Genomic DNA, 11,022 nt, shown 5'->3' with positions numbered 1-11,022 from the left:
AGCATCTGCATATGCTCGGAGATTCTTTGCCATATCAAGCACCGTCTCCTCCATGTCCTCCCGCTTCATTACTGCTAAAGCAGAAGTGTATTCTAATGGCCCGAGTGGTATAAGTTTTCGCCACATCACAGATGTACATGATACCAAGTCTGGGTTCCTAGTGCTTATGTCATCTGAGAAGACCATCTCTGCCACTGTCATTTCTCTCAAGCGTTGAATCCCTTGTTCTATGGTCTTCCATGGGGTTTGCTGCATATAGAGATCATCTGCACACAAATATCTTTCTGCCACACTTCCTAGGGCCCGTACCCAGAGATTGCAAGGACTAGCCTCTCTCATCATCTCCTGGTCGATGACTGGATCATGTGACAGGGATCCCAGATGCCTCGCTTCAGTGCCATCCAGAATTGTAGCCTTGCCTGCAGCATCCCAAAGACGGACTAACCAACTAATTATAGATTCATCAGGTTGCCGCTGGTAATCCTTTCTTAGGCCCCGAAGGTCCTTCAGGGAAAAGGAATCAATATTGGCTTCTGATCCTGTGCTAGAAGCTTTGGCTTCTGATTTTGGTGAAGGTCCTTCTCTTGGGTCATCATCGTCCACTGGTCGATCGGTTTTGAGTGTGTGCTTCTTTGCCGGAGCAACTGCCAGGGCCTTAGGCTTACTGTCTGGTTTAGCTGCCGACTCAGGCTCAGGTTCTAGTTTAGCTGCTGGCTTCATAACTGGGGTGTTGGCTGCAGCCTGAGTGACTGGGGTAGCTGTTGATTTGTATCCCTTCCCCCCTGCCTCTGTCTGCTGCCCTACAGTCTCTAGCAATGTGCGATAAGCATATGCCAGGGCCCAGCTTACTGCAGCCACCTTTTCCCCCTTAGAGCCATCATGGTACCTCTCTTTCAGGTACTTCCCCAGCTCCACTGGATTCTGAATTTGTTCCCGTGGAAAATCCCAGACTACAGGGTCAGAGAATTCCTTGAGGAGTTGGCCCATATCCTCCCATTTTCCACACCACTCAGGATTTCCTCTGCCTGGGTCAGGAGTTTCATCAGCCCCTCTAGAAATCTCAGCCGATATTCTAGAGAAGCTGCAGACTGTATAGAGGAGGCTTACCAGATGACATACCAGAAAGATGGTCTCTTTAACACTCAGGGGAAACTCAACATTCTCCAACAATGATTTAACCGATTCAGAGGAGAAGAAGGAAACGAAAGACTGCAACGCTTCATCCTCTGCTCCTCCTCCCACAAACAGGGTGAATAACCATAACCATGACCCATACATAGTAGGAAAAGATCTCAGCACCTTTATAAACTTCCTACAAATTATTATCATTAAACCAAGGCCAATAGCTACTCTAATCCGTGTCCCTCTACTGTAAAAACTGCGTATTAGTGACAATATTGGGGCTATCTCTGGATATGCAAATAAACCTAAGGACCACAAAGGTATTAAGACCTCAAAGAAGCCTAAGGGTCCAAAACACATCAAGGCTCCCACCCCAAGAGACATGAGTTCAAGCAGCATAGTTACTGACTGCTAAATACTAATCAGTACAGGGTTTTTCCACTCTCTCAAGCCCCACGTTTGGACACCAATAAGTTTGTGGTGGCTTCAGGCAGATTTTGGGAGAAATCCTCCCAAGGGGCCCCACTCCCCTCCCCCAACCAGTTCGGGAAAAGACTTCCTCAGAGAGAAGTGGAAAAGACCTGTTTATTAAACAGGCAAAGCACTCCCAGCACAATACCCGATGACAAGAGCTTCGTGCCGCTTACGGAGGGATAACAAACTTAAAAAAAGAAGGTCTCCTCTTGAGGATAGTCACTGTGTTCCGTTGCTCTGTCTCAGCTGGCGCTGGGAGAAAAGGAGATGTGCAGGGCTGGTCTTGGTGGGGTGGGGCCCCTGTGGAGGCCCCCGGTGCTTCCCCAGGTCCTTAGTCCGGAAAGATTGGAACAGTTCCGAGGAGAGGGCAAAAAAAAGGAAAAAAAGGAAAAAAAAAAAAAAAAAAAAGCAAAAAGCTTCAGCTATTCTACAGCGTCTAACTACGCTAGCACTAAACTAACTAACTCCTGGGGAAAAAACAACAGAGCTTCTTTCGTCTTGCAGTGTTCCAACTCCCCTGCTTCAAGGTCACTCCGAGGAGCAGAGTTTTCCTGGGGAAAAACAAACCGCGCTTCCCTTCCCCTTTGCACCCAATAGACGATTGGGGGATTCACAGTCACCCTAGGACAGTAACCCAACTCTGTTCCACTCCCACTTTATCCCTGATTGGGTAGTGTCTTGTCCCTGCCTCTGGGCCCTGCCCCCTGGGGAAAAAGCTCCGGCACGGGCGGGGCCTCGGTCTCGCTGGCACCGGTGAGCCACCGGGAAAGAGGTCCAGCCAAGGAAGGGCAGGACTGCAGAATAAAGCCAATATTCCCCCGGTGAGAGAGAGCAGGCTCTTTCCTTTTGCCATCGGTGGTCGTCTGGTCTCATAAAGAAACCCCACATCCCACACAGCATGATTAACACTGGTAACATCCGCTGATAGCTCATCTAAAATTTGAATTGTCACATTCAATTCTGATTTTGTCCAGCATGTCATCTGCTTCAATGTGGTCATTGCTCTAGCAGCTCATGCTCCTGGTAAAAACATGGATGTTAACACTGTCTTAGCTTGGGACCAGAATTTTGGATCTTTTATGTCCCTACAGTCCAACTTATGTATGCCACGTTTTCTCTTATTGACTTTTGTCAAAGTCATCAATGCGGTTATGTTAGGGTGAAACAGGGCAAGCTTCCCTAAATAGCATGGGCCCTCATGTGGGCTGGCTGGGACTCCATTCCAAGCGTGGTCCCCACATATTAAAAATGTTCCTGGTGGAAGGTGTTGCGCTGGTTTGCCAGTCAAATTACATTTGGAATAGAGTTGTTGGTGTACACTGCTACTAGATAGTCAAGCTGAATTTACTGCAGCCCATTTCTGGCTATGTATATTTAGACTCTGCTCTGTGGGGGGCTCAAAGGACACCCAACCTCCCTCACTTCTATTTGTAGAGCTGGCATTCATACATCCAAGGAGGTCTAATTCTTCAGGTGGTAAAGTAAGCGTATCATTAAGTCACTCTATAATTTTACACTGCCAGCCTCCATCAGCCTGGGCGGCTGTGAAATCTGATGTCCACACCGTGGTGTTTCCCACAGTAAAATTCAGCATTGTCTCATTTTTCACATAACCTTTAAATTTGTGATGGCTCCAGAGGGGTGTTCCTATTAAACGAGTTCTGAATGGATCTTGGGGACTGGCCAGGCTAAGGCAAATAGAATCCTGTCCAGTCACATTGGCAAATGTCACCCATTCATTAGTTCTCTTAGAAAATTGATGAGCTAGTTGAGGAGATCCTGAAACACTTTGAGAGGAATGAGATTTGTCTTTACAAACAAGCCATGAGTCTGCTAGTAGATAAAACTAGCACTGAGAGATAAGAGAAACAATGAGAAGGATTCTACTGATTGATGAATGGAAAAGAAGATACTTGCCTTTAGAAACAAACCATAAGTTTGTTTGTAAATGAAATTGAGTATTGAAAGATGAAAGCAAAAATGGGGAAAACCCATAAATCCCATAAAATTTAAAAATTAGCAGGGGGTTATACATTAAAAGGGGAACCTTAAGTCTTAGGCATTTCAGGAAGTCTGTACCTCTCAAGTACCTCCGCCAATGGGGAAAGAGAGAGGCAAATGCGGCCAGGAAATTAGGATAAAAAGGAGGCTGTGTCCTCCAAAAAACTGAGAGACCCCAGAGGAAATGCCCCATGGCCTCTCCCTTTATTCGAATAAAGTAAAAGGACTCCTCTGTCTCCTTTTTGGACATAAACCTCTGGTGTTCGTGGATTAATTTTCCTAACAACTTGTTGACACCATGAGCAAAAGGCACGCAACATGCGAGAATGTTTTACCATGCGGACCCCTGCCATATCCCTTTTTTTTTTTTTTTTTTTTTTTTTTTTACTTCTTAGGTAATGTTTAGTTAAAAAATAAAATTAATTGACAAAGATACTACACTATTTTGCATGCTGGGCACCCCTTGGCTCACAGGACCTTGTTCAGCATGAAACCGCTTTGTCAGCAATGCACGAGTAAAAACCACTTCAGCCTGGCTCCCACCTGGCAGCTGCTGCAGCTACACAACTTAGTAAGATATCTCTGGGTTTTTACCATCTCAAGTCTTTAGTAAATAAATTTCAAGTGGACACTAAAAAAGTATTTCGCTAAGAGATGATGAAATATTAAAATTAAAAGCAAGTCAGATTGCAGCTGTAATTATACTATATTAGAAACTCCAGTTGGTGGGGATCCATTCACCATATAGAGAGAAATTAGTAATCAAGGTAATTACAAAGACAGAGCATTTGTCTCCTGCATGCTTTTCCAGGCTTGGAATCAACAGAGTTGACTACATGGAGAGTTGACTAGGGTGAACTCGGAATTCACTCTCTCAGGCAGGAGAGTAGTTAAGGAGTGTTACTGATAACAAAGAAGAATAGTTATACAACATTATTATTAATTACTTTGTTCTCATCTGCTTTTAGCATTTGTCTCTGACAAGTCTTCATCCATTCCTGTAGAAACCTAACTCTTTCTCCATTCCTCTGTGGCAGCTCCCATCCCTAGTGATGGTTTGAGTGCATGGGGCAGCCCTTGATGCGGAACACGTGGATGTGCAGGTGGGCAGCAATTCTGGTTGCACACGCTGGCACAGTATCAGAGCAGGTTAAACAGGGACAGAATCAGGGCAATCCAGAGGACAATATACTTATCAATAAAGCTGTTAAAACATTTGGTCAAGGAACAGCAATGCTGGGCCTATGAATGCTGTGTCATATAGATACATCTCACTCTTGGTCATGTGGGCAACCACCAGTTGATTTGTGATCTTGGCAAACACAAAACTAAAAGTCAGGATGTAGAGGCAGGGATGCCTCTCAAAGAGCTGCACAGCAGATTTATTGTAGATCATTGTAGCCAAGGCAATCAAGGAGCCAATATAAAGAAAAGGTGAGAGGACACTTGTTCCTGCTATAGTGGATCTATTTTTGTCTACTCTACCCGTGAAGATTACACCAAAGTAGATTGAATAGGAGAATATGGTTCCTGCTACAGTACAAAGAGCTGGGAGTTTTTTCACCTGAATATTCAGTATTAGAGATTGCTAAAAAGGTGGTCCTCCAATCACTGCCAGTAAATGCATGATTATTATGAAGATTTGTACATCAGTCACATCAATCATGCCAAAGCGCAGTGTTTCTGAGACGTACATCTGCCATTGCAGGCAGTAAAACATGAATGTCTCAGCAAAGCAACAAAAGAACATCCAGTCAGGGTTAGTGTCCAGCTGCACAGCAATAGAAGTTCCTAAAACCACAAAGACTGTGGACATTGAATCACAGCCATGATCAAAAAGCTCTCTTAACGAAGTGCTGCTATTTGTCCTTCTTGCTTGTTTTTCATCTGTAGCATCCAGGGACTGGTAGGTGAAAAAGCCACAGGCACAAGCAATGAATGTCCAGGGAGGTGCCTGCCCTGTATCTGTTGGGCAGTAACATACTAATAGCAGAGTTGTAAATATATTTATTAACAGTCAGATGATGGTGATCAGATTGGGGGCAATCCAGGCTGGAGAATTGATATCTGCAGTATGAATCCAATCTAACATTGTTTGAGCAGTTTCAGATTTCAAGCCATGCTCTTTTACTGTATTTTTTGCCTGTTGCAAGATTTTTCATTCATGCTGCTCATACACAGGATTGCCATCTCTGAACATGACAGGACATGCTACAGGACATGCCATGTGTCCTGCGGGTTCCCACTGTCCTTCTAGTATAGCATCACGTATAATTCCGGACCATCGAGTCACAGGGGGGGCAGGCGAAGGCATTGCCTGGGGACTGCTTTCTGCAGATTGTTCTGGCAATCATTGCATTGGAGTTAACTGGGAGCTGAAAGATGTTCGCTCATCTCAACCATTAACAGTTGTCATGGATAGCAGCTCAGCTGCTGCATGTGCCCTCTCCTTGAGGCGCTGCATCACCGTCTGAATTTGCTCAGTCAGTTCTTTTAACCCAGTCGTGGGTTCTGCCAGGGGTTCTGCCAGGGGTTCTGCCAGGGGAAGCACCGGTCTATCTTCAAGGCCTTCTTCTAATTCGTCCGGCAGTGGAACAGCGTCTGGGAAAGGTGGTCGACAGCAGGGGTTACCCGTTCCCCTCTCTTGGTTGACCGGTATTTCTTCGGGCACAGCCAAAAAAGAGGGGTGTCATAGTTTGAATTTCAAACCTGGCGGAAACACCAATTAATGTAGTGGTTTCACGTTCACTAAATTTTGGTCTTGGTACTTACTTTTTCTGTGGGAGAGAGAATAGGAGAAAAACAAAGCAGGCTTAACCTTAAAATTAACAAATAATTTATTAACATACACTAAAAGAATAGGGAAAAAAAAGAAAGTTGGAAAAAAAACTAAAACAGAATGAAACTTCAAAACCACTCTTCCCTCCCCTTACAAACTGTTCACTTGCTTACAAAACAAAATAAAGAGACAAAACTTGTCATTTTCAGTCAGTTTCACTATCTGACAATAGTCTTTCATCAATTCATTAGAGGACGAGTATCCTTTAGAGTCATGGATCCCATCGACAACTTAGAACAGTTCTCTTGTGGGTTTTAAACTGTCATAAAAACAACCACCCGGAGAAACCTGCCTTTGTGACCCTCCCAGGAGCAGTTTCCCAAGCTGCTTATGGGTCATGGGTCTTAGACTTTTGCATACTGGGGTGTCACCTTTTAAAGATGAATAACTCCAAAGCAAATGATTCTTCATCTCAAGGTACAGAGATATCTTCTCACTTCTTCACTGGCGCAGGGGGCTTCTCATCTTTATCTCTGTTCAAGCATCTTATAGGATATTACTTAGTTCATCACAAACACCTTTGCTCAAATCCACACACAAATTAAAACAATCATCTCCCCAAATGCATATCTTTCCCATGATTTAAAGGAATGATCTAAATATAGAGTTCATTTCCATGGCTCAAGTAAGAATAGAACAACCAACTCCTCAACCCTCTGTCTCAATAGTCTTTTCACTCTTGCTTTACTGACTTCATGCTGTTTTTTTCATGTTCACTCTGTCTTTCCTTACTCTCTCAGAGAAGGGCTAAGCTCTGGAAGCTTCATGTTGCCAGGAAAGACTTAAATCTGCTCGGAGTCTTTGTCTCTCTCTCTGTAGCTCATGGTGTTAGATGTTCAAGGCCACACTGATGAGGGAGGAAGAACTCACAGAAACATCAGAGATTGGAGCACTCAGGCAGTCTGGAATCACAAAAAGAAACTAGGCAGGATCATAAATGCCTTCTCAGCCCACCCCTCGATGTAAATCGGGGTGGCCTCGGTTTAAATGGTACCCATAGCTCTTATCAGGGCCCAGCAGAGATCTCTCCCTGCTCTAGAGAAGTCTGAATAAAGTAGCTGTTACAAAACAGCAACCTCTCCTTCCCTCCCCCCATTCACTTGGGAGCCGATGGAATCCGGCCAGGCCTCAGGCCAGCTCCCCCCAAAAGGGGGGAGCAGCAGACCCAGCTCGATGTTACCTGTCTCTCTCTGGCCAAAGGAAAGAAGATAAAGGACCCACCTACAGGAAATCCATGGGGTTTTATATGGTACTTCCCAAAGTCGCAGCTAACAATTTCAGTGGTTAGAATAGATGCCAATATTCCAACTAACTCTCCAATAGCTCCCTGTCTCTTCTAAAGCAATTCCCAGGTCCTGACCTGGAGAATTATTCTACATTATTTTATAACTAAAAAACCAAACTGTACTAACCCATGACAAGGGGGCAGAAGGTGCATTCATTGTGGGAGCGGCCGGGCTGGGAGCAGCTCCGGAGGCTTTTTGAAGCATTTTGGCCACTGTACTACATTGGGTTGCTGACAAGCCTTTGATCGGAGGGGGGGGCTTTGTTCCCGAGAAAAGATCCTAAACGATTTTTTCGGGTTGATGGGGGGTACGGTAGCTTTCCACCTTTTTTCAAGAAAACTGCCCCTCTGCTCCCCTTATCAGCTCAGCCTCGCAATATGAATTTGCAAGGACGGCAAGCTTTTACCTCAATGCTGATGCATCTCTTGGTAGATCAGCGTCTTTCCGCTCAGGTTCCAGGGGTCCCACCTCAATGCAGTTGCATCTGTCCGCGAGCCAGCGTCTTTCTGCTCAGCGTCCCATCGCTATTTTTTTTTCCCCTGGGTCCTCACCTCAAGGTCCGATGTTCGGTGCCAATTAAAGGTGGTCGTGGGGAGCAGCTGGAGTCAATCATGCTCTTCACAGAAGTAATGGTGAATGCTCGTTTATTGAGGGTACACAGGGTACTTTTATACATATATCACTCTTGTGCATAAGCTGTTCACGTAGCATTTTACTACTAGCTATTGGCTACCTCCTGGTGTCCACGAGCTCTAAGTGGCTATACTATTGGCTAATGTTATCTGCATAAGCATTCCTTTGCAGTTACCTGTTTACACTTTGTTGAGGGGCCAACAGCTTGTTCCCAGGCTCTTCGTCCTTGACAGTGCTAAAACAACAGCATTTTCCCAACACTGCAAGGCCTTTCTGTGTCTATCTCCAAAAATCCTTCTACAAAGTCACATCTCAGCAACAACTTTTCTTTTGCCTCTCATCCATTTTCAAACAAAAGATGACAAAGCCTGTATTTATTTGGGGAGGAGACAGGAGTTCAGGGTGGATTAGTGGGCTGCTTGCATTGTAATACAGTCTGGGTTGATACTGCTGCTTAGTCTGATGAGAGGAGTCATGCTAAAGGATGAACTCTTCCAGTGATTTCTCTGCAATGCTTTTTATTTCATCAAGAGAAAATGGAGGCTGGACTCAGTTCCTTCAGTATTTAATAATGTCCATCATAATGAAATGCCCTTTTTTTAAGCTGCAGTAACAATTAGAGGCTTGGTGGTGTTAAGTAGCCATAGAGTCTGGCTCTGAGGAATGTTCATTGTGCCTTATTAAATTTGGAATTACTATTTAAAAGACCATAAATAAATATTCTGTTTATATTTTGGGGATAGTAAATCTAAATGGATGCTGTGTTTGCACATCCTCGTCTCTGCTCGTTCCTGCTGAAGCGAGTGAGGCACTGCTCCAGTAGGCTTAGGCAGCAATCAGTGTCTGCAAAACAGCCTAATGCCAAACCCAACCCTGGTTTTATTGATCAAGTGCAGGAAAATGATCTGCTGTATTACATCTAATTGTAAAACATTGATATTAGATGCTAAATGCACTTACTTTTTCAGAGACGCTATGTTGGTAGTTCACAGTTTGCAATCTCCTAAATGAGAAACTCTGTCAGTGAGCTGGGTGTGAGGAGAGGGCTGCAGAGGGAGATGCCAGAGGTCAGGTCCTTTCAGCTCTTCCAGGTGACTGGCTCTAAAATACTCTTTAAGAGCTGAATTGCTTCATGTTTTCCTTCTGTCTTGCCTGGGGCTGTTGGCAGTCAGAGGTGCATCCTCTGGTCCTCTGCCTGGCTTGTGCTCCAGTGCCTGTGGAGTGGCTGGAGCTACTGATGGATATCAGTGGCCAGATGGGTTCTTTCCAAAGGCACTGACCCTGCAGGGGTCTCCGAGCCACAACACAGCTTGGCTGTAAGGAGACAGGGTGGTGAGTTACTTGGTGTGACCTGGGCATCACTCCCCCCACTGTATCTGTCAGAGTTTGCTGATTTCCCCCCATGGTGGAAGCCCCAATAGCTATTTGGGTGGAGTTTGCCCTGGTGTTTAACCCAAAGCCTTGGGCTGCTGCTGCTCTCAAACCTCTGACACCCACTGTTGTAATGCTTTTTCTCTGTATCACGTGGTCTGTCCTTGCCCAGCAGTGCCCATCCCCCACACTGGAAATGCAACCTAACTCTGTTCCACTCCCACTTCTCCCTTATTGGGTAGTGTCGTGTCCCTGCCTCTAGGCCCTGCCCCCTGGGGAAAAAGCCCCGACACGGGGGGGGCAAGGTCACTCTGGCACTGACGAGCCATCGGGAAGAGCTCCAGCAAAGCAGGCAAGGACTAAAGAATAAAAGCTGTTATATCCCACCCGGTGATAGAGAACAGACTCTTTCCTTTTGCCATTGGCAGTCTAGTCGCATGAAGAAATACCACAGTAACATAGTGTTAAAAGTAAAAGACTGAGGGGGGGGGGGTTGTAACATCTAAACTGGCCAAATCAGAAGGTAGGGGGAGTCATCCTTCATTCCTGCATGAAGATTGCTGACCAAAAAGCTGTTGAACTTTATCAAGTATCTTATCCAAATGAAGATGACCAAAACCCCGGGAGAAGAATTTATGAGATCTGTGCTACCAGACAGAATGGAGCCACCCGCAGATGGATCTACCAGATAAAATGATTGGGGGGGGGGTTGAAACTGAACAAAGAAATTCACACTCAAAAGGAATGTTTGAATCATGAATGTGAATTTATAAATATGCAAGAGGCTGATACTTTTAAGGAGCAAACTTTTTGTTAGCAGGTATGCTGGCTGGCTAGGTGCCATGCCAAGCATCCTCGGCTGAGAAACTGTATTTTGCTTTTGTCTCTCCTTTTTATTTTTTATTTTTATTATTTTTGTTAAACTTATAAATTTTTCTAAGAAAGTGAACCTTGTTTTTCACATCCTACAGGTATGTTTCCTTCTCTCCTGTGGTTCCGGAATGCACGTAACTCACTTTTCATTCTAAGCAAAGTGTTTTCACAGAGACAATTGAAAGAAATTAAGAATATCACATCATGATCATTTATATTGTGTATCTCAGAAAGTTCATCAATTCATACTACATTAGGGAATATGTAAACTAAATGTGCACTCATTTGGCATAGTCCTCAGAGGAATTATTCTTCAGCTGATTTAGTACACTTGATAAAAAGAAAAGTTAAGGAGGATGTTAATCTTGGATTTTTTTTGCTGGTTTTTATAATGTATTAGAATGCAAATTAATTCTAAACTTT

The 11,022-nt window shown here is 44.5% G+C and overlaps 1 pseudogene; it reads right to left on the bottom strand.

The window, feature by feature from the left end:
- Positions 1-4,643: 4,643 nt before the first annotated feature.
- LOC120765009 (choline/ethanolaminephosphotransferase 1-like) lies at positions 4,644-5,689 on the bottom strand (annotated as a pseudogene).
- Positions 5,690-11,022: the final 5,333 nt, after the last annotated feature.

Source organism: Hirundo rustica, chromosome W (genome assembly GCF_015227805.2).
Source record: "Hirundo rustica isolate bHirRus1 chromosome W, bHirRus1.pri.v3, whole genome shotgun sequence".
Taxonomy (NCBI): domain Eukaryota; kingdom Metazoa; phylum Chordata; class Aves; order Passeriformes; family Hirundinidae; genus Hirundo; species Hirundo rustica.
This window is presented reverse-complemented; position numbering and strand designations above follow the sequence as displayed.